The sequence below is a fragment of the Falco cherrug genome, chromosome 5, assembly GCF_023634085.1.
Source record: "Falco cherrug isolate bFalChe1 chromosome 5, bFalChe1.pri, whole genome shotgun sequence".
NCBI lineage: Eukaryota > Metazoa > Chordata > Aves > Falconiformes > Falconidae > Falco > Falco cherrug.
Window position 1 is genome coordinate 80,835,967 of NC_073701.1, and position 27,505 is coordinate 80,863,471.

Consider the following 27,505-nt stretch of genomic DNA (forward strand, 5'->3'; position numbering starts at 1 on the left):
TTATTTTTTCCTATCTAGAAAGAATTTTTACCACAAAATATATTAACTTCTGCAACTTTCAACAGGTTGGCAACTGCCAAACTGCCTAAAAAGACAACCTAAGGGACCACTTCAGCTCAGTCATTGTGATTTTTATAGTGTGAAAATCATCTGCTAGAAAGTGGTTTGAGGCAACAATATCTGCCATCGAAAGGAAATGAATAAAAACATACCATAAAGTCAACATTTCTCACATATCTCATGCACTGAATGAGACTTTAGCTATAACTGGTCTAAGCTGTATTCATGTTAACAGTATTAAATATGTATAAAGAAAATTACCATTTTCCTGAAATATCTAGTCCTATCTAGTGGAAATAAACACGTATTAATTTTTTAGCAAATCTGACTGTACAACCCCTTTCCTTTGGAATACCTTTGCTTTTCTGCATCGCCATATTTTGAAACCTAAAAGAGTATTTATACAGGAAAGCTCCATTTTCATTGGTTTTAAATTATCATGATTGTGTGGATCAGGGTAAACCTTTCTCTTTGTAATATGTTCATACTAAAGTAGTTCTTCTTTTTGCCATTGATATCACTGACAACAAATGATGACCAGAAAAGGAAATGACCTTTCTGAAAGGATTTCCTTCCACACAGCACGAAACAGGGGTGTGTGAAGATAACGGAACCCTTTGCCTTGAGTAAATACTGCAAGGTCAGTCTTCGGCTCATTTCAGGCTCTTGCCTATTACGCTGATTAAACTACGTCTCTATTTCTTCATGCTGCTCTGGCCTATTGTATCCCCTTATCTCCCATTGCCATGCAGATGGTGAGGTTTTGGGGTAGGCCATACTTTTTGTTATAGGTGCATGCAGCACACGCCAACAGGGGCCCTCACCTCTGGTTGGATTTGTAGGCACTCCTGCACACAAACAATATCCCTGAAAGAAATTTTAACTCCAATAAGAATAATGGTTATTTTCTTCCCAAGTTAGAAGAAATAAAACCAACTGGTTCTTTCTTTTTTTCTGTCTGCAAATTCATGCACAAATACACTAGTCTAGATGAGGGTAATGTCTTCATCTTCCATAGGTTCTATATTTGATTAACCTGTGTAATCAGATAGGAAAGAATAACCTTAATAAACCATAAAAGCGAAGTAAATATATTAGAAAATGGTGCTCAGATGATGCAGAAATAAAGTAAAACTTGCATGTCCCCAAATACATATAGAACACATTTTGCTATGACCCCACTACCACCACTACAACTTTATCTTTCTGCTTAGGTAAAATGCCTGTTACTACAGAATTTATGTGCGGTGCCTAGAACATGAAATGAGACTTCCTAGAAAGCCAGTCAAATACCCAGTCCTAGTCATACATCTTCTTGTGTCCTGGTCTTCTGAGTAATAGCATGTCAAAATGATGAATCTTAATATGTGATATGGAGACAGAGCGCACGAAGCTTTTGTGGAAGGCTTTTACAGAGCACGCTGCTGTGAAGCCTTTGCTTCCAGTTCCTTTGCCCACACCTCTACTCTCCAACACCGTTTCCCAGATGACCAGCCAGCAGCAGGTTCTGGGCACAGGGTACTTATTTTGCCAACTTCAGGTTTTGAAATGTCTCTTTAGATCAGTATTTAGTTCTGCAGAGATAAAAGCTTCTCCTTCTTCCAGAGTGAGAAGTTATACTTGCAGAAAACTGTTTTGAAAGCTATGCCTTCCAATACCCAATGCAGCTTTGGACAGACATGAACCTTTGGGTCCAAGTCTCCAAGTAGTTTTGAAAGGAAGTTAGATCACTGTTTGCTCGTGACATATATCATATTATATTAATCCTGTGCTTCAGGGTATTCACTGGCTGCCTTTGGGCCAAGAGGGATTATTTTTTTCCTTTTCTCCTCTCTTGATGTAGAAATTGGCTCTTAGTTTTTTTTTGGTTTGACTTTTGTTCTGTTTCTCTAATGACCCGCCAACTGGAAATAGGCCATGTGTCTAGACAAGATTCAAAAGCACAGTGCTGCCACTGCTCCTGGTGCCACTTGAAGTCAGCTTACAGTTAAACTGGTAGCTAGATTTAGGATCAGGAACAATTTTTCCCCTAATCTAACTGGAATGGTTAGGGAGGTTTTTGCTCATTTTTTTGCATTCCTCTACACTGAAGGGCAGTCTTTGTCCTGTATCTCCTGTGAATTGCCCCCCCGCCCCCCCCAAAAAAAACCCAAACAAAAAAAAAACCACCAAAAAAACCCCCAACCCAAAACCCCAAACCAACCAAACAAAAAATGCTGCTATGCTGGAACTCACTATATTAGCAATATCTTTGATTTACCCTGCTTCCTTTCTGTAGGTCATTTTAGACATTTTTTTATTGCAGTTGTTGTTTGTTCCAAATAAAAGCTTGGGCAGTATTAGCAGGAAGCAGGTAATTTTTTTAGCCCATCCAGAACTCTGCAGCTGCCTGCCAGTACAGGGTAATAGATTTGTTGACCTAGGTTGCCATTTCAGACTGATGTTCCTATAGAAGTTAAATTCCACTTGCAGCACTGTCATCACAATTCACCTTAGATCCATTTATTACAAAAGCACACGACAGAGCAGAATTCAGGCTCTCCATACAGAGATGCAAAATGGCAATTGCTTTTTAAAGGCATGAGAGTGCAACTCCAATAGCCAAGCTGATCACAGTGACTGAAGGACATTTCTCTAAACAAATGATCACGAACACTATCTCAGACAAGACATCCAAGCAGTTAAAGAAGTGGTTTAAGACATGTTAAGGTTTGATGAGACCTAACATTTAATCCAGGCAATTTTTCTAAAGTGTGTTTTCTGGATTGCATAAAATATGTCTAGCAAAGAGAATGGACTTTTATAATTTGCTATGGAAAAAAAAAAAAAAAGTATGTGAGAACCTTGTCCTTTTCAAAACAAACTTATCTGGTTTGTAATCTTTTTGGCCATACACTTACAGCTCTGTACTGTGTGTTTTCAGCTTAAGGATGATTTCTCCCTCGGAAATTCAGTACAATGGATATGGCGGCATAGCTGCTTAAAAGATACTTAGTACACGTGAATTTCTGATACGAGAACACCCCAATTTTGAATACATAAAGTAACAGCTACAATCAATCTGAAAATAAGTTCTTTCTGTTATATTTTTGCTTCATAAACATATATATTTTTCAGTCACAATCTTATTCTGAATTTCTGACAAATCTGGAAATATTTCAAATAAATTCACCTAAACAAAAACCCCCACTCTTTTTATTTCAAAAAAACAGATTTCTGCTAATATCTATCCTGTGAAGTCTCTGGCTGGGACACCACTCATTGCGTCGATTTTCTGCAGCTCATATCCATACAAATTCCTGGCAATTGGGTAAAGGTATTGTATTTTAAAAGTCTTTTGACAGAGGATTTGAATAATTAAGATCACTTCAAAATACATGTTTCCTGTTATTTCATTGGAGTTGCAGATGATCTCAAACAGAACCCAGAACATTAAGTAGTCAGACATGTTTAGTAAAAGCTAGAAGTCCATGGCACTTTTGAACTTAATCGAGGTATGAATTTTTTACTGTTCGGGTTTTAACTACTTTTATTCTCATTTTTTATGAATGCTGTAAAAATACGAGGCTTTTTTTGATTTCATAAAGAAAGGTGTGGATCCCTGTTGTAAAATTGCTCTCTTGCTGTAGAAAAGAAAAAAAAAAAAAGAAAAAGCAAACTTATGCATACTAGCAGCAGCACTACCTTAGTTTTGCTTCAGCCATGATATGGGATATAAAAGCAGTCTCACTTGGTCGCTTAATACTGCAGTGCAGAAAGGCACCGTTAGAACAGGGGTCTGAACCTTTGACACTATGATCGACTTGACATCAACAGAAATGGTTAATAGTAACAGCAATGAGCCATATGCTTTTAGAAATATGCTTTAGATCAGAAACCCCAAAAGACTTCCCTTAGATCAGGGAATGGGAACCTCCACCCACTTTCTTATGAGGTCAGTGCAGAAAAAAACTGAAGATGTTTTTTTCCTCCTTTAGGCGCTGCGACATTCCCATCCCCAGCTTTGCTACAGCAGAAGTCTGCCTTTCAGAATACTATTTGCCACAACCCATCACCTTTCAGTAAACCTCACTACCTGCAATGCATCTCCTCTTCAGTTCCCAAGTTTTCTGAAACGGATGGCAAGCCTGGCACTGTCTCTTCTGCAGCATGTACAGAGTTTGTGGTGCACCACACTGTGCAAATACAGGGCTATAAATCTGCATTTGCCGGGTAAATCCATGCCTGGCTGATGGTAGATATTATCCAAAATATTTTAGGATGCCTATTATCATGACTAGTTTCTGGCCTCTTAATGGCTGCTAGGAATACTATTTATGGAAATATGTCATTAGCCCTAAAAGTGTTTATCAGAAGTGATTAATAGGAATAATTGCCTGTTAGGTAAACAAGAAGTTACAGCAGTTTATGAACTGATTTCTAATGATTCACAGCTCCTGCACATTCAGACACAAAGCCAGAGATCAGACTAATTTGGTGGCAACAACAACCTTTACATTTTTGTGATGTTCTAATTTAATTAATATGATGATGATGATGATGATAATAATAATAATAATAATAAATGAAATAGGTACATCCCTCCTTACTTCCCTGCTCCAACCTGAATCAGGTCACAGAGCTCCAGAAGCGGCACAGCAGGACCGAGTGCCGAATATCACTGTGACCTGCTTCAGACCGTGCACCGAACTATGGCTTTCAGCGCAAGGAGTCTCAGGATGACCTGCATTGCTCCCAGGCCAGGATCATTCAGAAACTGGAGACCCACGTGCCTAGGTAGCCCAGATACAAGGTAGCCCACCTGATGCCCTCCCTCCAACTTCTGCTGAATCCTTTCACAGCTACTTTTCCAAACTTTGCTGCGTCAAGCTGCTCCCCACTTGGAGACCATCCTAGTGACCATCATGCCAGAGTTCAGCCTTCAAATGGCCAAATGGCAGGTGACTATCCCTGGCCTTCCCTTGCAAGCACCGTCCAGTGCATAGCTAATCTGTATTTAGTACCAAAGGGCATCCAGAGTTCACATATATAAAATATTTCATTTTGTTACCTTAAAAAAATCACTTAATATCAAGAATTGTGACAAGGATGAACAAGGGTCAATATAATGTCTCACATTTTATCATGACTTTGTTTATACTTAAAACATCTGAAGTTGGATCTCCAGGTAACATTTTAGTCTCGTAAAATTCTGAAATCTAGCTAAAGGAAATTAGAAATGTCATCTTAAATTATGTATTTGTCTCCACACTATCGAGGCTGTTGTTTCAGAACTGCCTAGGGCAAACGCCTTAGAAAAAACAGACTGGCAAATGACCAGGGTTTCTTTTTGTTCTGACTGAAGTTAAGTTTGAAAAAAGTGTTGCATTCTACTTTATTAAGAGCAGGAGCTAGATATTAGGGTGTACATTCATCAGGAACAGCTATATGTCCAGCCACTTTAAAGGACATTGTTCTAATCCCTGTGATGCAACACTCAGGGTTTCCTGACACTCTGTATTTATGATGAGCACGTTATTCATCACATAAAGCAGGGAAAACAAAGAGACAGATCCTGATTTCTCTTGCAGTGACATAAATCCACAAAGACTAATGGAATTATTGTAGATTTATGCTCTGGTGAGTGAAGGATTTGGCCTAGAAGCTCTATAAATTCTCTAGTTTCAGCATAGCAGGACAGTTATACACACCATGCAAGTTCTGAACCATCTGGTTTCCCTGAAAGCCCAGGAGCATTTTAAGGACTTCTTTCTGGCTCTAATTGAATATGGTTAGCTATTTCTTTCCCCATTCCTGCCATTGACTACAATGATCCCTTTCTTACAAATTCTAATTACTTTGTGAGCTGTACAGCACTTGACTGGATGTTACTTCATTAAATTGAGGAGACTATATAAAGTGCTGAACTGACTGCAGCTCATGTGAAAAGAAAGGAGCAAAGCCACGAGATCATCATTCAGAACTGGAGAAAGATTTGTGGCAGCCAGGGAATGCTAGCAAAGGAAGGTCTTTGGAAGTAAAGGTGAAACAAGCTGAGATTGAAATTCTTGATCGTAAACCATCAGGGGAGCAATAGAGTGTAGCAATAACGATTGCTGATAATAGGCACTCCCTTTTTTTGAAACAAACACAGCTGTATAGATCACATATAACCTAAATTATAAATGCTATTCTCTTTTGCACAAACATATAACCAAGACTGCACAACTGGCAGGAAGAAGAGAAAGAAAAAAATTTTAAAAAAGACTGTTTACAACAGATGTTATTTCACAGGCACGTCGAGACCACATGACTTTCCAGAGGTTCTTTGGGAAAGCAAAGAGACGTTTTTCTAGATAGTTTAGTAGTCTTAGAAAGTTTTTTTTTGTCAGCTTGAGGAAGTGCTAAGGTTTAAAGGGCACTGAGCAGTATTTCAGAAATATTTGCCTTTTTTGCAGTTAGAAGCGTAGCAGAGCTCCTGATGTGTGCTGTTCTTTCATGGTTACAGTAATGCAGGGGAGGCTGGAGGGTTTGACAGGTTCTGGAAAGTCAATAGAGCACCATACGTGTTAGCCAATGTTCAGTCAACCAGACTCTTCGATTAGCTCAGCCTGCCAGTGTATTTTTTCCAGGATAAATTATTTGATGGCTCTGAACAGCTTTGACCTTACTTTACCTTTAGTATAACTTTACCATGTGTATCTTCTTTTGCATTTTAAAAATAACTTTTTTGGTTTTTAACAAAAAGAACAAAAAATGCTCTTTTTCAGAAAGGAGACTTGCTTTGTGGAGTAATAGCCATGGAGTATCTGGCACAAACTTTCTCAGTCCATTTAGGTAGGTACGTGGTGTTTTACAAGAGACTGGTTTGAGTGACAAAACTAACACATCAAACACATCAATCTTTATTAAGGAAAATCCTTTGTGTCAAAGGCAGTGTTCGTGGGATCGCTGTAGTATTTGTAATATGTGAAAGAAATATTCTTTCCAGCATGAGCATTTCACACAGCATGAAGCAAAGAAACTATACGTTGATCTTGGTTAGCCTTGTGAAACATCACAAACCGTACAAGTATGATATAAAAATAGGAGTGATTAGCCTGAAGTCTTTGGCATATCTCACACAACAGTTTATGAAACTAGTCATTTTCCTTTATATAGCAACTTTTGTGAGTCTTTCATAGCATCTGTACAATAGTGGAGCTATTTAGCCTCATTTTATGGAGACAGAGAGAGAGAATGGCAAAACCAAGGTAAAGCATTCCAAAGAACCCACCTTACTGAGGAGAAGAGTAGCATATAGCAGAGCTCAGAGCTACTGTTTCTTCCCTTAATCTTTTGTCATTACAACATACTCTAAATCTCACAAATACAAGCCATTCTTTTGAAGGCATACTTCAGTGAACTCCAGCAGTGCTACCTGTCCCAGCCAGTGCCAGACCTTCCTTTCAGGTCAGCTGTACCATTTGGGAGCCCAGCTGCTGAGACATCTGGAAGTCAGCAGCCTGAATATGAGACTCCCTTGCTTTCTCCCTGCCACGTGTCCTTCCAACACTCCCCATCAGCCCACAGGACTGACATAATCCAACTGTCTTTGGCTTTGTCCTCTCATTTTGCTTTGCAACAGAAACGTGTTGGCAGCAAGTCACTGCTGGTTTTGTATAATTTTTAACTGAGTGTGCATTAAAGAGTTTGAAGGAAGTCCACTGTTCCAGTACACTGAATTAGGCCAGAGTATATGAACGTTTTTCACATTGGTATTCATTGGTAGACTAGAAATACGCAACAGAGACTGTGCTGGGTTATATTAGGAAGTATGTTGATGACATGGCAGTGTAACTTTGTCTTTCAAGTGAAACATAGATCCTTATCTGTTTAAAAACATCATGTGGCAACCAACATATGATACATCCGGTTCTCAGCTACTTGTGAGCAGATGACACTGTTGCTAATTGAACACCTTGTGCCTTTCCTTAGTTACCCTTTTTCTCTCCTCCAGAAGAAGGACAATGCCACACTTCCCAGTTTTTGACAAAACTGGAGTACATGCTGCCCACACAAAGCCACAGTCTGCCCACTACTGCTTAAAGTTTCATCTCTTGTCTTCAGAGACCTATATACACATTTTTCTAAAGTAAATACATGACATATGCTGCTATAGCTTGATCTGTACTTCTAGATGATCCATACCTTCGCTGAACACAGGTTTTCTCCTCTGCTGCTCCCTTACACTGAACAATTGATATGTAGCCACTGCTCACTTGTGGTAGATACACACTTGGTGTCTCGGTGAGCAGTAGCGTCTCAGGGAGCAAACAGGACTGTACGGAATCAGCATAAAGAGGGAGGCCACCAGGACGGCCTATGCTTCTTCACCTGGAGGCACTTGCCCAAGGTCCCATCTTTCTGGTCTCTGGAAAGCTGTAGCACAGACTAGCCATGGCACATAGAAGACTTCAGCCCCTAGTTTCATGGAGGTACATTTTTACCCATTTGTAAATGTTATATGTCGAGTGATGCTTAGGAGGACTGTTTGAAAGCAATCCAAAAAAGGTGCTGGCAAATTATGAGCTATGCTTTTTATTGCTTAGCTGTTTTGAAAACATCCAGAGCTTCTTGTTTCTCATTTCAGAAAGGTAATATTGTTTTATGTTTATTATCTTGGCTCTTCCAAAACACTTTACTGCTTTATCTTCCTTTTGCTAGGATTTAAAATTTCATAGACTTGTTTATATATTGTATTTGTGCCATTGAATGTAAACCTTATTCTGTCCCTCCCAAGATACTTTCAGATCAGATTTTATGCAAAACACTTTTTATCCTCTGATTTACTTTTTGCAGATAAGATGAGCCCAGGTAAAAGTTAGAAATATTTTGAAACCAGGACAGAAATATTTTCCTTTGCTAGGACCTTCGCTTTGGGAAGATATGTTGAACTGACTGCAGCTGATCAGGGTATCACCTCTCCTCTCACACACTCACAGATGCTCAGCTCTGATCTGTTGGCGTTATGTCACAGACAGTTGCACCCAAACCTGGTTCTGTCAGCATGACTTAGGTTAGGGGAAACACTACGTTTAAGCACTTTTTTTCTTTTTTAAACCTGCATCATCCAGATAGACTGCATCAGAGAGCAAGGGAGCAACTACTGCATAATTATATCATTAACAATTTAATCCAAGTGTGCTACAGACGGAATCATTCAAGCAGCTAGGCTTATTGAGCCAATGTGAGTTGCTCTAGCCCCTGCAATAGGCAATCTGTTGGAAGCAAGAAGATAAAAAGCTGAGAAAACTGAAGTGCTCAGCTGTGATCTGGATGGGTTACAAATAGTTTTGCTCCACAGGGAAGTAGCAAGAACACATCTGATCTCATAACACTAAACACATTTTTGCAGGGTTTTGTTTTTATTTTTTTTTCCAAATTTCTGTAGGAATAGATAAACTAATTAATCTCACAGAAACTGATGGAAAGAAATCTGAAGAGGAGTTACGCTCCCCCTCTACCTCAATAATCCTGTATGACAATCCTGTATTGTAACAGAATTTAGTGACAGCTTCTAATATGGAAAAATTACTTCTGTTTCTTAAGAGGCAGAGCTTGAAATACTGTTATCTGCATTAACACATTTATTCAGATCAATAAGTTTTTGTGTTAGTGCTTTCTACCTAAGACTGAGGGGGTTTTGTGACTATGCCAATATGTTTTCCACCTGGAGAAAGTAGTCTCACACAACAAACGAACAAACTAATAGAAAGCACATTCTGAATATCCTAGTATCCTGAAACTTATTGCTCTGTTCATTAGATGTTTTGTCTGTGCTTTATGTTCTTGTTAAATCTCTCTTTATTGATTATCTCTCTACATAAATCCTTGTTGTATTAAGTAATTATAAATAGTGCAATGGGTTAGTCTCTAATTAGGAAAGCAAAACACTCGGTGATGCATGAACTACAGGTTAATGTAGAGCAGTCTGTAAGTCACTGCCCAGGGTTCAGCAGATTATATTATACTCCTTAGGCAATGGCTTAAGAAAGCCTGTGTAACATAATGAAACCAGTGTATCATTACAAGTATATTTGTCATTGATAAGAACAAAACAAACATTCACTGAGCAAATCAGTGATGTGCTGTTAAAACCCCACATGCCTGAGGTTTAGAATTTTTTTTACAATACGGAATATTTAGTGTGTAAATGAACATGCAAAAGAGCTGAAAACAGCAAAGAAACAAAAGATTTCTAACTAATGTCTCCCATTGTATAAAGACAAGATAATGTAACTTACATAATAATTCCTGGGGAATAGCTACTTCATTATCTCCCCAATTAATTGAGTCTTATCAAGGAAGAAATAATTGCATGTTAGAAGAAAGCAGCAAAGGCTGCACATTAATGTTACATCTTAAATGAGTGAAATACCTCATTTAACTTCTACTCTCTAAAAAGCTAAACCAAGAACCCTGAATGTGTGGCCATAATTTGGGGTAGAAATTAATAAAAACCATTTGCATTTGTGTGGGATCCTGCTCCTGGTAATGCCTGAGATGAGTTCACGTAGGAGTGGATTTTACGCACCAATCTGGCAATGGTTGAACCATGTGGTGGGCTGTAGGCTTTGTTTTGTCTTTCAGGATTATGATTTTGTTTTGCTTTTGTTTAATTCTAGTCCATTTGATGGGTATCATGCCCTCCATATGTTTGGTTGTTGGTTTTGGTTTTGGTTTTTTTTGTTAAGAATCCTCTCTTTACAAATCAAGGAATTACTTTGGTGCCTCAGTTTCCCTTTCCTTAATAATTTTCCTCATTTTGAGATTTACAGCCAGAGCCAAGTATTGTTACCACGGACTCCGTTCCTGTGCCGGCTTTACAGAGGTGGGGCTTGTCCAGCCAGCTGGTGAGGTATCCAGTGAACAGAAAGCAGCTGGGGGGAAATTACTTACGACCTTTGAAAAGAACGTTTGTTGGCCCTGATAATTCCTTACTTGGTTTTCCCCTCTGCCAGAGTTGTGATGGTGCCTTGTTTGCTATAACTGTTGATGTTTTCATCATTCATTTACCATAAGATTAAGTCTTCTTCTTTTTTTTTTTTTTTTTTTGTCTTGTTCTTAATGACTGGCGGTGATGATTTCTACTAGTGTTTGTGGTGTCACTGACCCAGTTTTGAACCCTTCTTCTTCCTGTTTATATCTCTGCTGAGGCAAGCTGAGCAGAACTGAACACAGCATTCAGGAAAGATTAATTTGCACAATATTAGATTACTTTCAGTTGTATTTTCTACTCTGTTACTTCAATATTCTAACTTTGCTTTTAGGACCTCCCACTGGATAGTAATGACTCCACTGACCTGTCCTCCATGGTGCCAAATGCTTTTTTTCAGTGCTGATACAATTTATTGTTCAGCCACACTGTGCGAATAGTTAAGTACCTTTCTTTCAACATATATTGCATTCCACTTCTTAGCTTTTTAAAAATATTATGGTTCTAAACTGTTTTTTTTCTAATATCAGCTAATCTTAAAAGACAAGTTTTCTTTTTTCTGAAAAAGGAAATTTGTTAACTGTTTCATCTTGTGCCTCTTATCTGATTTCTATTCAGGATAATACTTTTCCTCTTGCTTCAAACCATAGTGTAATGACCATATGGCTTATTTAACAGGGATTTCATTAGAGAATATGCGAATCCCCATGCTGATTATAAACGACAGGGTTTTTAGCCATTATTTCAGAGTCTGCACACAGGGAATTCTACTGTATTAGAAAGGTACGTTTTTTGTATGCGCCAGCTTTTCCTCTATTGGGCATTTATAATGCCAGTACTGAAACATATTACAGACATTCAATAATTCGCAGCTTGAAATATTTTATTCAGTTCACCTGGCACTGAAGCAAAGCTTATCCCCAGATAATCTATTATGCTTTCTTTCAAATGTTTCCTACACCCCAGCATTCCATATCATTGAACTACCACAGTAGTTGATTCTACTGTAAGTTCAACATTCATTTTAAATTCCTGGCAGTACTCCCAGTGGAGCTATGTTAATTTGCAGCAGCTAAAAATATGGCCCAATAGTGCTGTTTTGCTGCATATCCCCTCCTTCCCAAACAAAACAAAGCATTTCAATGCTTAGAGAACACATTTGTCATGTATACAATGCTATTTAATAGCACATTGACAGAGAATAGCATGATATCTAGTATGCTGTGATGAGTGCCTTTAATCTGTTTCAGTAACAGCTTACAGTGCACTGAAATACCTGGTTGATTTTATATAAAAGCATATCAATAACACTTCCTGAACTAAATTTAATAGCGTTCCATTACTCCTGCCTTTTTTTCCTCTGCTTCAGAGGCAATAGTAGAAGCGTCAGGTATACCATCACAGCATATCCTACTTATCAGTTTTCCAAAGTGGAAATAATGTTAATAAAGTGGGAAGTTTCACCTACTGGAAATCACCTTGGCAGGAATGGTTCATCATTGTGGTAGGAGCAAAGCAGCACCCTAGTATATGACAAAGAAAGGAAACCTGGGTCAAAAAGCAAAAGAAGACCTCATTAGCTGTCTCTTCTCACATCAGCCCTCAGCTCTGTAAAGACTCACTATGTTGAACAGATGCCACCTGTGGGGGGGACCTAGCTAGTCAGAGGATACATATTTAAGAACCTTTGAATCCATAGACAAGTACAAAACTCATGAGCAGAAATAAAAAATATTGATGGGAACGAGGAAGATAATGAAGACATAAACTTCACAATTCAAAGCTATATATACACTCTTGTTTTTAAAAATAGACAGGAAGAAGAATAATAAATCTATTATTTTGGGGAATAACCTATTCCTGGTGTGGTCATTTCCTGTTCATTATTTAAACCTTTGCGCATTCTTCCCATTGATGGTCTTGTGATTTAAACAAGATGCCCGAGTTCCCTCCTGAACGGAACGGTGTTCTTGAACTGGGCCTGAGTAAGTGTCATGTCAAAATGAAGTGAGATTTTTCATGGACAAGATGAAGCAGTATTTAGCTTAAACATATTGAATTTTAAAGTAGGATGATTCTCTGTTAAATATCAGAAGATGCACTATTATGGAAAATTAGCACAAATATAAAAAAATAGACTCTGCGTGCATTTCTGGCACTTCATTCAAAATCACCCTGAAATTAACTCTACCTAGGTCTTGGTGGTGAGCACAGGAAATTCCCAAAGCTGAATAAGAATCAGAAGGCCTGAATGCCTTTATGTAACAGTTTTGCCGATGGAAACAGCATCAGAGAGCAAAATGAATCATTCATCCTGCATGGAGAGAGAAGCAGAGGTAAATTCAGGTTTTCAGGCTAAGAACTTTAGGCATCTGCGTGATTAGACGTAGAAAAGGAAAATGCCTCACAGTCTTCCGTGTTGGTGGTAAACCTTCTGTATTAAAGGGAACAGAAGCCAATTCCTGCATTTCTGGCTGAAAAACCACTGCCTCAAGGACAACATCTTGTCTAAATCCTGCCCTTTGGTCAATCCGTGTAGCACAAAGTATTAGAAAGAGAGGGTTTAGCCTATGCAGTACATGTGAAGAATAACCTAAACCACACATTACTAAAACAGACTGGAGAGGTACTCCAGGAAGCATTCATACTGGTTTCTTGCTCACATTTTCTTTCTCACCACCCATCATGCACTTATTTTCTTTGGCTGTTTCATAAGTCAGTGCACTTTCTTACAGCAGCACTCCGCAGTCTTCACCCCATAAGAGATTTGCCCGATTACTGATACGACCTGCAACATGGAGAACTGATAGCTAGAGGAAACATCATTATTCTAAATCTAGTCAATCATGGCAGGACAGTGCACAGCTTTTTGCAAAACATGCATCTTGACTTAGCAAGGGTCTGAAGTTCAACAGTAGTGTACTCCATGCACAACAAATTGCAATGCTCCTCGTGTCTCTTGGACTTTCCCACAGCATTGTGGGATAACTACTGTGCGTACTGAGCACTCTCTGCATGCTCTGCTCACCCTCACAGAAGTTGATACTGCTGTTTGTATTCGGTGACTGTCCTTATCCCACTCACCAAGCAATACTCCATCTTTTCCTGCAGATTTTTACAAAACTTTTCCCAACAAAATTAATTCTCTGTTCTTCAGGAGGCTGAGTTTTCAGCTGTTCTTATAGTTTCACCTTATTCCTCTACCCTCATACACAATGGCTTGTGAAAGTGCCCTACCTGATTCTTATGCTTCTTTATGGTACCACAGACAAGATAAACCCATCTGCATTTTATAAGAGTGGACAACAAATATCACAGTTTTAACCTTAACTCTTCTACAGTCTTCATAGTATATAAGGCCCTAACAGACATTAAAAAAATCATTGCAAATATGTAAATACAGTGTGAAAATATTCAGTTGTGTCTCTTGTAGTATTTGGAGATGCTGTGAATGAGATAAAGGTAGCTGGGACATGGTGCCACTCCCTGGACTTTTGCTCACATATTTTCCTCCAGGTGCAACAGCTGTATTGCTGAAACTTGCATTCAAGTAAGGTTTTAAACAATTAAGCCTTCTGTAGTATATATCATTACTTGAAAATATCTAAGCCACCTAATTAAGGTGGGTTCACAGATTCAACCTGTCACCTTTATGTGGATAAGTCAAGAGGAAGCCAAAATTTATTTCAAAAACTTCTACAAATGCTGACAGATGCAATAAGAGCTGATAGAGAGGTAAAACGCTGATGTCCATTCAGGACTGCATATTAAGATACTTAAGAAATAGTTTCACCTCATACTTAGTCCTAGATCCAGCACACGCAGAATGTCCTAAAACCTCCTAGAAGAGATGTTTTGATGTCTTTGTCAACAAACCATAGAACATAGGGCTCATATCTGTAGAATAAAGATGCCACCAAGATGGTGAAGCAGTAAATAATGAGATTAGGGACAAGTTCTTGATCACAGTCCAGCAAAGTGTACTCTAATACAGGCAAGTGCTGCGTAGCGTATTTCAGCACAAAAATCCTCAGCTGTGCTTACAGGGCAAGAGACTCATTGAAGCAGCCACTAGAAAAACTCAAGTGCCTCTTCACTGACCTATTTCAATGTTGTGGCCATGACATTTCATAAGATGCGTGCATATGCACCAAGGGTAACACTGGAAGAAGCTGGGAAGGCACTTTGCCTCTGAACACAGCATTGCTAGGACCGCTACTAGAACCCTGTTTCTGAGTCTTGACAATCCCATTCGAATAATGATTGGAAGTGCAGAGCATACAAATAATTCAAGGCCCACAAATAATTCAGGTCACAAAAGACACAATTTGGGATGTCGAGACTGATGAGTACTACTGGATTATTATTTTTTTAATAACTGATCCATGAGCAAAGCTTTTGTTCACATAGTGGTAGGTTTTCCAGTCTTGCAGGCAAAGGCATTGGAACATCCAATAACTGGAACTGCAGATAAAGGGAAAAACCCCCAACTTTAAACCCTAAGACGAGGTGTAATTTCATAGCTGTGAAGGTAGCTGAACATTGGATCACCTTATCAGGAGGCTGTAAGTTCATCACAACCCTAGATCTTCAAGAAAATATTATGTGTATTCCTATAACATGTACTTTAATCCAGCTTTGGAGCAAAAGTCTGTGGACAGAGAAGGTCAGACCAACTGATTACACTTGTCCCTACTGGTCATCACCTCCATGAAAGAAATCTGCGAAGAGCAGAGCTGAGATGTAATTAATCACTTTTTAAGCTAAAAGCTTTTTATTCACCTAGAGTTTTTCTTCTTTCTTTTGTTCATGAGAGTGATTATCAATTCCATAGAGAAGAGTTTACAGTAAATATGAATAAGAGCTCAGAAATAATAGATTAAAGCTGAAGTATCATTTTACTATAAATACTTAGTGCAGAGCCTGTAGTGGAATTATGTCATTTGGAACAAGTAATGCCTATAACCCACTTACTTCATTTTTTGTTCCTTTTAGTATTAATTCAAATTTTAACAGTATTGGAAAAACACAGCTGCTTCTTGTTGGAAAGATAGTTATTTTCTCTATATTTACAGGAATAATTGATTCAGTGAGATGTAATCTATAAATCTGTTTTGTAAAAATGAAATGATATAGTGAACCATGTTTGTCCAAGCTGTTTCCAGGGAAGATGTGTCATTAACCCTTTTTCTCATCCTGTAGATTGTTTTGTTTCAAATGTGATTAAAAGGCTACTGTCAAGATTTAGACACAAGTATTAATCTTCATACAGATTGCTCAATTCCATTCTGGATGTTTCCCACATTGTGTTCTGTGTGATCTGGAGCAGAACTTTTACTGATAGATGTTTATGCAGTGACTATCGAGGGACATTTGGGAATGAAATTAAAGCCTAAAACGAAAGAAACACATGCATATGTATTTATACATCATAGTTATTTTTTTAAGAAGTTGAGGACTTTATAGTTCAATATAAAATTATCTGATGACACATAGAAGCAATATCAGCAGGATTTTGGACAGTTATCTACATGTAGGTGGTAAACCATGAATCAGTTACATAATTCATACAAAACTTACGTACTCAAAATTCTCACACCCCCTGCAGAACATATGATGTTGGGAGATGTCACATATATTACAGCGGGGGGGGGGGAGGGGAAGCACTATGTTTAAGGGGATTTTTAGAAATGCTACTGTAGCTACTTTTCATACCCTTCTCTTTATAAATTAATATATCTGTAACAGTACTGCATAAAATATCTGAAGGCTCTCCGAGTGCACTATCTTGAGACCTAGGTAGGCAACTAACTATGGGTTCCATTGGTAGGCTGTGGATTTATTGTACTGAAAAGGATAATGCTTCTACTTCTGGGCTTGTAACGTCATAAGATATTAACACTACTCATGGAAAAACTACTATAATTTTATGTACAGAAAAGCTGCTACTAAGATTATGATGTTTGTGGAGTATCTTTTATGTGCATTTGCAGGGAAAAGCTCTGGAAAGAGTTGTTCTTAGCTAATACCAAAAAAACTAAAATATGTGGCTATAGGTTTCATTCTTACGTTTAGTAAGTCTGCAATGTAAGCAGATATGATTTACATTTACAGGTATGCATTTTTGGAATGACACCATTAAAGAAACTTATTATTCCTACATGTAGACCCACCTACATCCACTCTAAACAGAATAAACTCAAAGATGACACATCTGTTTCACAGAATTTACGGGGGTTTTACTCCTTAGTTCCACTACACTGTAGAATGAAACTAGAACCTTTCAGAGATTCATTAAAGCATAATTGAGTTAAAATATTAACAATTCCAGCCAGAATATGGATGTCTAAATGGTTAGGACATGGCCCAGAATATGAAAGAAAACTTCAAATCTAGATCTACATATAGTGAGTGAATAATCTTGAAGTAATTAAAAGGCCTTGGCTGGGCACCTCCCACTTCCTAGGGCCAGTACTTTAGTGACCACACTGCTAAAATCTTTTCTATTTAAAATTGTTTCTATATCCTTGCAAAACATTTGCATTTGATAAATTCTCATTTATTAAAAAATGTCCCAGTCAGTTCTAATGCAAATATGCTTCATAAACTCTATCAAAAGCAATGAAGAAATTCCTCTGTGCTGCATTAAATATCTCCCATCCACACTTAACTTACATACGTGCCGTGTTCCAAGACTTGCACTAACATTAGTGATACTTGCCCAGGACCATGAAGATTTTGCAGTACCCATCCACTTTGAAGACAAAACAGACTTTTCACTCCTTGTTACAAAATGCAGGGAACTAAATTAACCAATGTCTGTCAAAGAAAAAAAGGAGGAGCTTGGAGAATGAAAATAAAACTTTCACTTGTGATATTTTTTTTTAAATTACATCACAGCAGTATTTTAGAAGTATCTCATATATAAGACATCCAAATAATGGTTGAAAACTATATCCCCATCTTCTCCATCACAATGGAACATTATGTGAAATCATGGTGATCACCATTAATTAATACAACCCCACTGCACAAAAACATACAAAGCACGGTAGTGTTACAAAAAAGTAATACAAAACGCCTGTAGAGGCACTCCAAAGGCAAAATAAAAAACCTGTAAAATCTAAGCAACTTTTGCCAGTCTAGTTCAATGGCTGACTTAGTAGGTACTTCACACAGGTCTTGCAGGGATGCTCCAGAATGTTCTAAAGCAAGTCCTGCTTGATGAGCCTGATCTCCTTCTATGACAAGATGACCTGCCTAGTGGATGAGGGAAAGGATATGAATGTTGTCTACTCAGACCTTAGTAAAGGCTATGACACCATCTCCCACAGCATTCTCCTGGAGAAACTGGCTGCTCAGGGCTTGGATGGGTGTACTCTACGCTGGGTAAAAAGCTGGCTGGATGGCTGAGCCCAAAGAGTGGTAGCGAATGGAGTTACTTCCAGCTGGTGGCCAGTTACAGGTGATGTTCCCCAGGGCTCAGTACTGGGGCCAGTTCTGTTTAATACCTTTATCAATGCTGTGGACAAGGAGATCAAGTGCACCCTCAGTAAATTTGCAGGCAACGCCAACATGGGGGGGGGAAGAAAGCGTTGATTTCCTTGAGGGCAGGAAGGCTCTGCAGAGGGATCTGCTCAGGCTGGATCGATGGGCCAAGGCCAATTGTTGGAGGTTCAACGAGGAAAAGTGCTGGGTCCTTCACCTGGGTCACACCAACCCCACACAGTGCTACAGGCTTGGGGAAGAGCAGCTGGAAAGCTGCCTGGTGGGAAAGGACCTGGGGGTGCTGGTTGACAGCCAGATGAACATGAGCCAGCAGGGTGCCCAGGTGGCTAAGAAGGCCAATGGTGTCCTGACTAGTATCTAAAATCGTGTGGCCAGCAGGACAAGGGAGGTGATCGTCCCCCTGCACTCAGCACTGGTGAGGCCACACTTCAAACCCTGTGTTCAGTTTTGGACCACTCACTTCAAGAAGGATGCAGAGGGGCTGGAGCATGTCCAGAGAAGAACAATGAAACAGGTGAAGGGTCTAGAGGACAAATACTATGAGAAGTGACTGAGGGAGCTGGGGTTGTTTAGTCTAAAGAGGCGGCTCAGGGGGTTCTTATCACTCTCTGACAGGAGGCTGCAAGCAGGTGAGTGTCAGTCTCTTCTCCCAGACTACAAGTGACAGGGTGAGAGAAAGGGCTTCAAGTTGCACCAGTGGAGGTTTAGACTGGACATTAGGAAAAAAATTCTATGCTGAAAGGGCGTTGAAACATTGGAACAGGCTTCCCAGGGAGGTGGTAGAATCACCCTCCTCAGAAGTTGTAATTTAAGATGAACAACAAATATTGCAGTACACCTGTATCAATTAGCTGTCAACAGCTCACCTCTCACAGTGTCTGTTATGGGTTGCAGGTTCTCCCGCTTGTCACAGCTACATCAAGCACCAGTTGTTGTAGTCAGAGTCCAGCTCAGTTGGCCTCACACAGGGCACCAATTGTTGCAGCACAAATAAGCTATCAGGCTGCAACAAGACTTACCATCAGTCAGATCCTACTGTTCATGCTGTTTCTCCTTCCTCCAGAAGTCAGACCACACTACTACCCCTCCTCCAACTGAAACCCCCTTCCCACAGTCCTCAGGGCTATTTAACTACTTGGATGGAACGAGCTACACCTGCACATCATCCAGGTCAATCAACCCACTGCCTTCGAGGCAAGGCCACAGCTGCATGTTATCAATGCTAATCAACCCACTGACTTCATTCCTCTGCACTTGGAGGTGTTTAAAAAATGGGTAGATGTGTTGTTTAGTGACATGGTGTAGTGATGGACTTGGCAGTGGTGGGTTAATTGTTGGACTTGATGATCTCAAAGGTCTTTTCCAACTAAAATGATTCTATGATTCCCTTCCCCCTGCCTCCCATGTGTCTCCCTGTGCTCTCAGCAATTGCAGCAGCAGCGCTGAGGATTTTGGAAAGCAAGAGCAGCCCCATGGCTACTGTATTGAAAATGAGAAGTAGATCACCATACAGCTGGTCTAGGACCAAGCAGTACTGACAGAGCTTACAGCCACCACTGCATTGTTTCTGAATTACACTTTTGTCCTACAAGCACCAGAAGAGGATTTGGGCCGTTATCTCCCGTTTGAAATAATCAAGCTGGTTAATAGGTAAACTTCCCAGTTTCAGACATCAGAACTCTTAAAAATATTGTTTTAAAATTAAAGACACATTTGAAAGCAATAGTTTCTACACAAATGATGTGCATGATTTCCTTCCACTAAGACATTAAAGTACCTTTACATGTACTTTAGAGCGATGAAAACTATCTGTTAATAATATTAAATGCTATACAAAGAGCTAAACTGCAGTACATACAGCTATTCCTAATATGGTAAGATCTGTCAGCTTTAAGCAGCCTTCTTTGCATCTTTGCAGTACTGTAACTCCCAGTGCTGGCCTAATAGCAAGTGTATTAGAGCTGGTTAAATGCCACAATGTCTTCAGTGGAAAAGACAGCATAACCTCACAGCGCCTAAGGGATGAACCGTTTATGCAAGTGGGCTATCATTTTGCCCTCAAGTAAATCATTACATTCTTTCAGTGTGCTACATATGTATAGATGCAAAGTTATGTCTGGAGAGTGTTGTAAAATACCCTCTTTTAAACTTCAAACACTGCAAAAGCTGCAACTACATCGTTTCTCCTTGGGGAGAGTCTGTCCGTTGTGCCGTGTGTGCTAATGTGTGGATCCTGGACCACCAGTTTCTCCACTTCCTTTCAACTCCCATCTGACTTGAATATGAACGTGCCGGTATGGCTCAGTTCTGTATTATCCAATATCTACACAGAATCAGTTCTGATGGATTTTCAACTGAAAGCTCCTCAGAAAACTTAGCAGCTGTGCTCTCTCAATCTGGTAAGTGGTAGGCACTGAATACCGTCCACTGTGGATCATGTATGGACTACAGTGGATCATATTCTGATGGAGTACTGTAGAAATGAATGATATACCACTCATCCTAAAAGTGGAGATCCAGCCTGAATTAGTGTTGCAATCTCCCTAAGAAATCACTGCAGAGAGATAGGCGGTTGCAGAGGCAGATTCAGATCACACTAAAACGGGTATCTGAGATAGATGGGTACCGATTCCTGGAGGTACATATATGCTATCCCTGCACACAGAGAGAACTGAAATGATTAGTCAGGACCAAGCATCTATCTTCCAGATGGTCTAACGTGGGTGAGATGAATCCAACCCTTGCCTTCCAATTCAGCTGTTGAAATGATTAAAAGACAAACACTTCAGTGCAACAAACAGAGAGGTACCTCAGATGACATCTTTATCTCCTTCTAACTCTGTAGGGTGCTGAGGGACTTGCATGACAGAATGATCCTGAATGTTGTGCAGGACGATGCCAATGACTAACCCACAGGAAACCCCAGGCACAGACGGTGTCTAAACAGGCTCTTCTCTGATCTCTTGGGGGAATAGTTGCCAAACTAGGAATAAATTAGGGGATAGAAGGCGGCAGCAATCACCCAGCCTGGTAGCATAAATATTTGGTCTGGAGAGAGCTCTATTCTAAGCATTCCTCAACCTAAATAATTTCTAATCCACCTCCTGACTGTGGGTGGTGGCTCTAATGATGTGATGGTGGTGGGGTTATTTTCCAGCTCCATTTTTAAGCTGGGCCGCTGAGCAGATAGGAATGCAAGATGTAAAGGGGTAAAAAGCCTTATTTAAGAGGAGCGCTGACTTAATCATGTTTAAGCCTCAGTCCCATTGGTTAAGACCCAATCCCATCCCTGCTCCCAGGAGTCCTCATGCATTTTCTATTTAAGTCACTGGATGATATAAAGGCACTGAACGGGGAGCTTGGGTTTGAACTGATAGTCCTGGTGTCTAAGATCAGAAACAAACCAAAAGCCCTCTCAGACCTTTACACAGCTATGATATATCAAAAAGACCAATTCTATGACAATTATCATAAATCTAGTAAAATTTAAATGGAACTGATATAAATATTTTTTCTTGTTATTCTTTTGTGTTAAGGACTCACTTTGGCTCCAGTAGCTGGGCTGACAATAGCTCTAATAATGACAAGTTTGTGAAACAGGGATATCAGATGCTTCCTGACATTGTTAGACGTGTATGCTTTTGGCATACAAATCCATACAGTAATCTGGGAATCACCCAGATTCGGTAGTAAATCTTTCCCAGCTGCATTTGCCTGAGCCTTCTCCCACCCCACCACTTTTCATCCCATCTTTCCTCCAGGCCCAGCCCTGGGAGCGCACAAGTGCTGTAACATCTGTTTCTGCAGAGAGAGGCAATAGTGCCAGTGATGTGAGAGCACCGATGGTCTCCTCATTCTCCTCATGGCCTTGTATGCGTGGCAAAGCAGAATTTTTCAAAACAACTTTTAGAATAACAGAGGAACCAGGAAAGGATTTTGCTTTAAATAATGTCCTGGAACATTTCAGAACAGAAATAACTTAACCCAGAAACACAGCATTATACATGACAGCCTGTCAGATAAGTAAAATGATCCAAAAGATACTAATAAAACAAAAAAAACCAACAACCAATACAATGAAAACAGAGTCCCAAGAAAACCAATAACTGGAGCTTAAAGCCCAACTCCTCGGGTGCCTTTGAGTATCTCTCACAACGCCTGTTTAGCAATGTGAGGAGGTGGCTGTTCATGGATCAACCCTAAGCTTCTTCATCAAATTCCCCAAAAGAACACTGTGGAGCACTAGTGACAGTAAGATGGTGTTTTCAGTGAAATACCATGAAGCTTGTGCTTCAGGGTGTTTATCTTACACCCTTAACTTTACGTTAAGGGACTTAGAGCAGACAAGGTCTTCAGGGCAAGATGGTAACTGGATGTGTGTTTTATCATACCCATTGCCCTAGGGCCTTAAAGATGATCTAGATCTCTAAAAAATACTGCACCATAGATCATCTTTATAATTTTCTTCCCACCGTGATCCTCACCGCCCCCTTATAACAGATTATTAGTAGTCTGTTATAAAGTAGCTGACCATGTCAAGCATTCATCTTCCTCTGTTGATGGGTTGCAGAGCTGGTATCCAGAACAGGGCCCCACTGTGAACCAGCCCACCCAAGGTAACGTGGCCCATTTGAACCCATCTTACTAAACATTACAAATCTAGCCAAAGAACCGGCTCACATGGAATTATATTCTCAAAACCTAAATACTGCTCGTTTTACTCCTTGCCAGCAGAACCAACAGAGACTTGCTCTGATTCTGTAGCCCTTTGAAAAGCTAATCTGTGGGGTAAGCTCAGGCAGCAACATTTCTTTCAGACCTCATATCACCTTATCCAGAATAAGAAGTACACTTTGGTCTGAAGGACAGAGAAGGTTTCCAGGCACAGGGAGAAAACAACTAGAATGGAACAGTGGGCTTTTAAGTCACATTGTGCTTGAGCAGGATTATAATGCTCTCAGGATTGTGTCCTGAATCCCTTCTTCAAACACTTCAGCATAATCAGCTTCTTAGGCCTTTCAGTTCCATGCCAAAAGGCAATCATGCCAACTCTGCCCACATGAGCTGAATCACCTCCAAGTAAGACATAACAGTATTGTTCATCACACCACTCCAGTAACACCGTGTGGCAATAAAGAATATCAGGTTTCTTTATCCTGCATTGCAAGAGAGTCTACCAGAAGCAGAGTTACCAAAGCCAGAAGGTGAAAAAACAAAACCGGGAAATAAGCCTTTCATGTTGTCGAAGACCAACACCCTGTAATAGGAGATCTGGATGGTTCTGGATACAGCAGTATTACCAGAAGATTACCGTGTGGCATTAAAACACTCTGGAACGTGCTGTTCTTGCTGGCGATTGTTCACACAAGGAATGGGCAGAGGCTTTATCCTGAAGACCTCAGTACGGAGATAACCTAGAAAACTTCTCTGTGATTGCTTCCTCACATGCAGCTATTGTTTATGTTGATGCTTCCAGTCCCTCCAGGGTAATATTAAACAGTTCAGTGGACACCGTGGCAGCGTAAGCTGAGCTGGTAGACTTTTCCCTGGAGTATTCACAGGTAGCTAAGAGGTGAAGAGATAAGAAACGGGTTTCTCAGCTATAACTGGGAAAAATTCTGGTCTTAAAACTTCATTGCCAGCTCACTCAGTTGGATACTAGTCTTGTTTAGGAGGCAACTAAAAATCAGTGACTTCTGGTTCTGCCTAGCTGAGGCTGGTGACCAGAATCCTGCACTCTTCTGATTGGTTGTCCTCCACTGATAGCTCACACTTGCAAGCCAAAGACAGCAACGCCTCACATGGCTAATTACCAGCTCTAAGCTGGCAATCAGCTACTGAAACGGAGTAAAGATCAGCAGTCTGAACCTTGTTTCAGCTGTCACTGGGACTTTGGCCATGAACATTTCAGCTGCCAACAGCCATGAATGATTCCATATGTACAGTAAATTTAAGGTGTCAAAGGCTCTGTCACACTTTAAAACAAGTGTATTACTGACATCAGAGGCAAGAACAGACCACCTCGGCCATCACTGATAATAACATGGCTACTCTGATAATTACCATGGGTATTGACAGTTCATTATGAGGTGGCAGCTCCCTTACGTGGGGTGTTGGAGAGGTTTGGACTACAGAGTTCCATCTTTGCATTTTGGCCAAGCATGAGGAGAATACTTGGCTGTGACTATGAAGACAGGCTTTCTGTAGCTTGCTAGTTATGGATGAAAAGCCGGCATGTCCTGACCAAGCCTCAATTAGAGCTTAGCCTTAGAAATTGTAGAATTACACACACATGTAGACTTCAGGAAATCATTGCAGATCGATTCTTTCTCATATTTTATTTAGATATCTGTTAACTGACCAGCACAGTTGTTCAGACTACAGCTGGTTTTTATAAGAAAAAAAAAAATAAAGTCCTTGCAAAAATACCAATTCAACAGAAACTTGACTGTTTATAGAAACATACCACTTCTGACAAATTTCTTGCCTGAAAAAGTTTGGGTTGTTTTGTTTTGTTTTGTTTTTAAATCCAGAATGAAATTACTTTTCAAAATGAGGAAAAACACCAAACTTCCTCAATACTGTAGCAGTATTAGCCTTCTGGGGACAGGTTAGCAGCTTAGGCTCAAGTCCCATTTCTGCACAAATCATAGGTCTTCAGCATTAGATTGTGCTAGGATGGTTTATTTTATTTACACAAAATAGCTTTCAAGAGATTTTGGTTCTATTACAGAATAAGAACATTTTTTAAATGTGCAAGAGTTCTGCGGAATGAAAGAACAACTCTCAGTCAGCTCTGCTACGGCAATTCAAGTCAACAACTTGTTCATCAGAGCACTGCCACAACAATAAAAAATACTGGAAAATAAAAACACATAAGTGACCCTCTCTGAAGTGTTCCTGAAAATTTGAGCTGAATCTCTGTACAATATCTTTATCACAATACCATCTTTCCTCTCTGGAACTGTCACTGTCACTATAGTAACTGCCATATTAAAAAAAAAAAATCCCCTGCTAATCTTGAAATATGAACATATACCTAAAATAGCCATGCTCACTGTACCAGTAATATCACCCAAGGATTTTACAGTGCTTTCAGAGAGGTCATAAACATAAAAGTTATAATGAAGAAGCATTTTGTATTGTATTTGATAGAATAAGCCCGCTAGCTGTTGTACATGGAATTACATGGCTTCAACTCCTTAAAGAATTAAGATGTTGATACAGAAGAAATAATGGAAAAGATAAAAAATATGGAGATTACTTTAGAAGGCAGACATGGCTAGATTGTGAAAAAAAAAAGGGTAGAAATTCTTTTCCACTTTACAGCTGTTACAAGAGCAAGTAGTAGTCATGATAACATGCAATCTCTTTTCATATTGCTGGAAGATAACATAACTGCTTGCCATAAGCAGACACAACTCACCACATCCTGCTTGCCATTGTTCTCCATGCTGAATTGCTCCTGAATTCTGAAAATCACTGGGAAGTACTGTGAAAAATTGCATGTAATGTAGAGACAGCCAAAGGATAAGACAGATCACTACTGTACAATATATAAGGATCAGCATAAATTAGAGCTAGCACATGATCTGTCCTTCTGTGTGCAAAGAAGGATTTTCTCCCAAAGTAATTAGGCTTTATGTGCAAAAAGCTCTTTTTACATTACTTGTTTATAGATGCCTGATAGATACTAATCGCTTTATTATCTTCCTTAACCTAAATTGTGTGGGTTTTGTTTAGGTTTTTAGCGACAGATACCAGTCAACAGATAAATGTATCTCAAATCCATAATTTTTTTCTTCCTTTGTTTCATTACAAGTTGTGAAATAATAATTATAGTCAGTTATCCTTGTTCAGAATACACCTTAAAACGGTTAAAACTCTGACATATGAAGTATCGAGCTCTGTTTTAAATGTCAGTGAACTTTCTTTTGTTGACTTATATGCCTATAAAAGGTATCCTGCAGCAAAGCTGGACACGAAATAACATCTTTTAGCAATATGAAAAAGATACATGCAGACACAGAACTAACTTTCCACATTGTTCCTCCAGCCTATTCTAAACTACAAACATACACTATGGAGGCAAGGAAGAAAGCTGAGACTCGTTCTGTAAGGGTGAAATGGAAGTTGCTTATTATCTACCCAGTCACTGGCTTCTCCACTGGGAAGGTCAAACAAAAGGAAACACCCGTGATGGCTTTAGGGCCAAAATGGATTGAAATAGAAACAAATTAAAATTACTTAGCTGACTGAATTCAGGAAGTATTTGTTACATGCCAATGGCCTTCGGACTATAACTGTACCATAAATTAGCTAGAGTGAGCAACCTACTCTTTGGATGACGCCTGGATAGGCAGCCTCCCGCTGCAGACTGTGCAGTGCGTTGTACAAGTCTTTGCGCTGCCTTGGCTGAGCTGTTTGGTGCTTCTCTCCTGCAGCTACAGAAAGCCCTGCTTTTTCTTCCGACTTAGGAAGCGAACAGTGGGAAGGCATGAGGTGCCTGTCAGATTGTATGTGGCATTGTGAATGTCTGTTCTCACTATGAAGTGGTTGATTTACTAGTCCAAGTGAATTCCCAGTCCAAGTTTTAGCCCAGCCTCCAGGTGTGTCACTTGGGAGGGCCACTGGAACGTCAAGCAACAAGGTTTTGTGCGTGGATAGAAAGGGCGTGAACAAAATCCCTACCTGTATTTTGATGTCCTTAGCAATTTTATCCCCTCCTATTTTCTCTACATGATCTGTCCCATCACCTGCACATGCCTGTGGTCCAGGCTGAGTTTGCTTGCAGAGAGGTCAGCTGCAGAACTTCTGGTGACCTAAATGGCAATGGGAACAACGATTTCAGCAAGTGCCATAAGAAGAATTAATTTTGCATCCCAGAGTGGGCTGCTAAAATAAAGGAGAAATGAAAACATGAAGTGGTCTTGGAAACAAAAGAGAATTCAATGTATTTGCAGAATTCATTCTCATTTT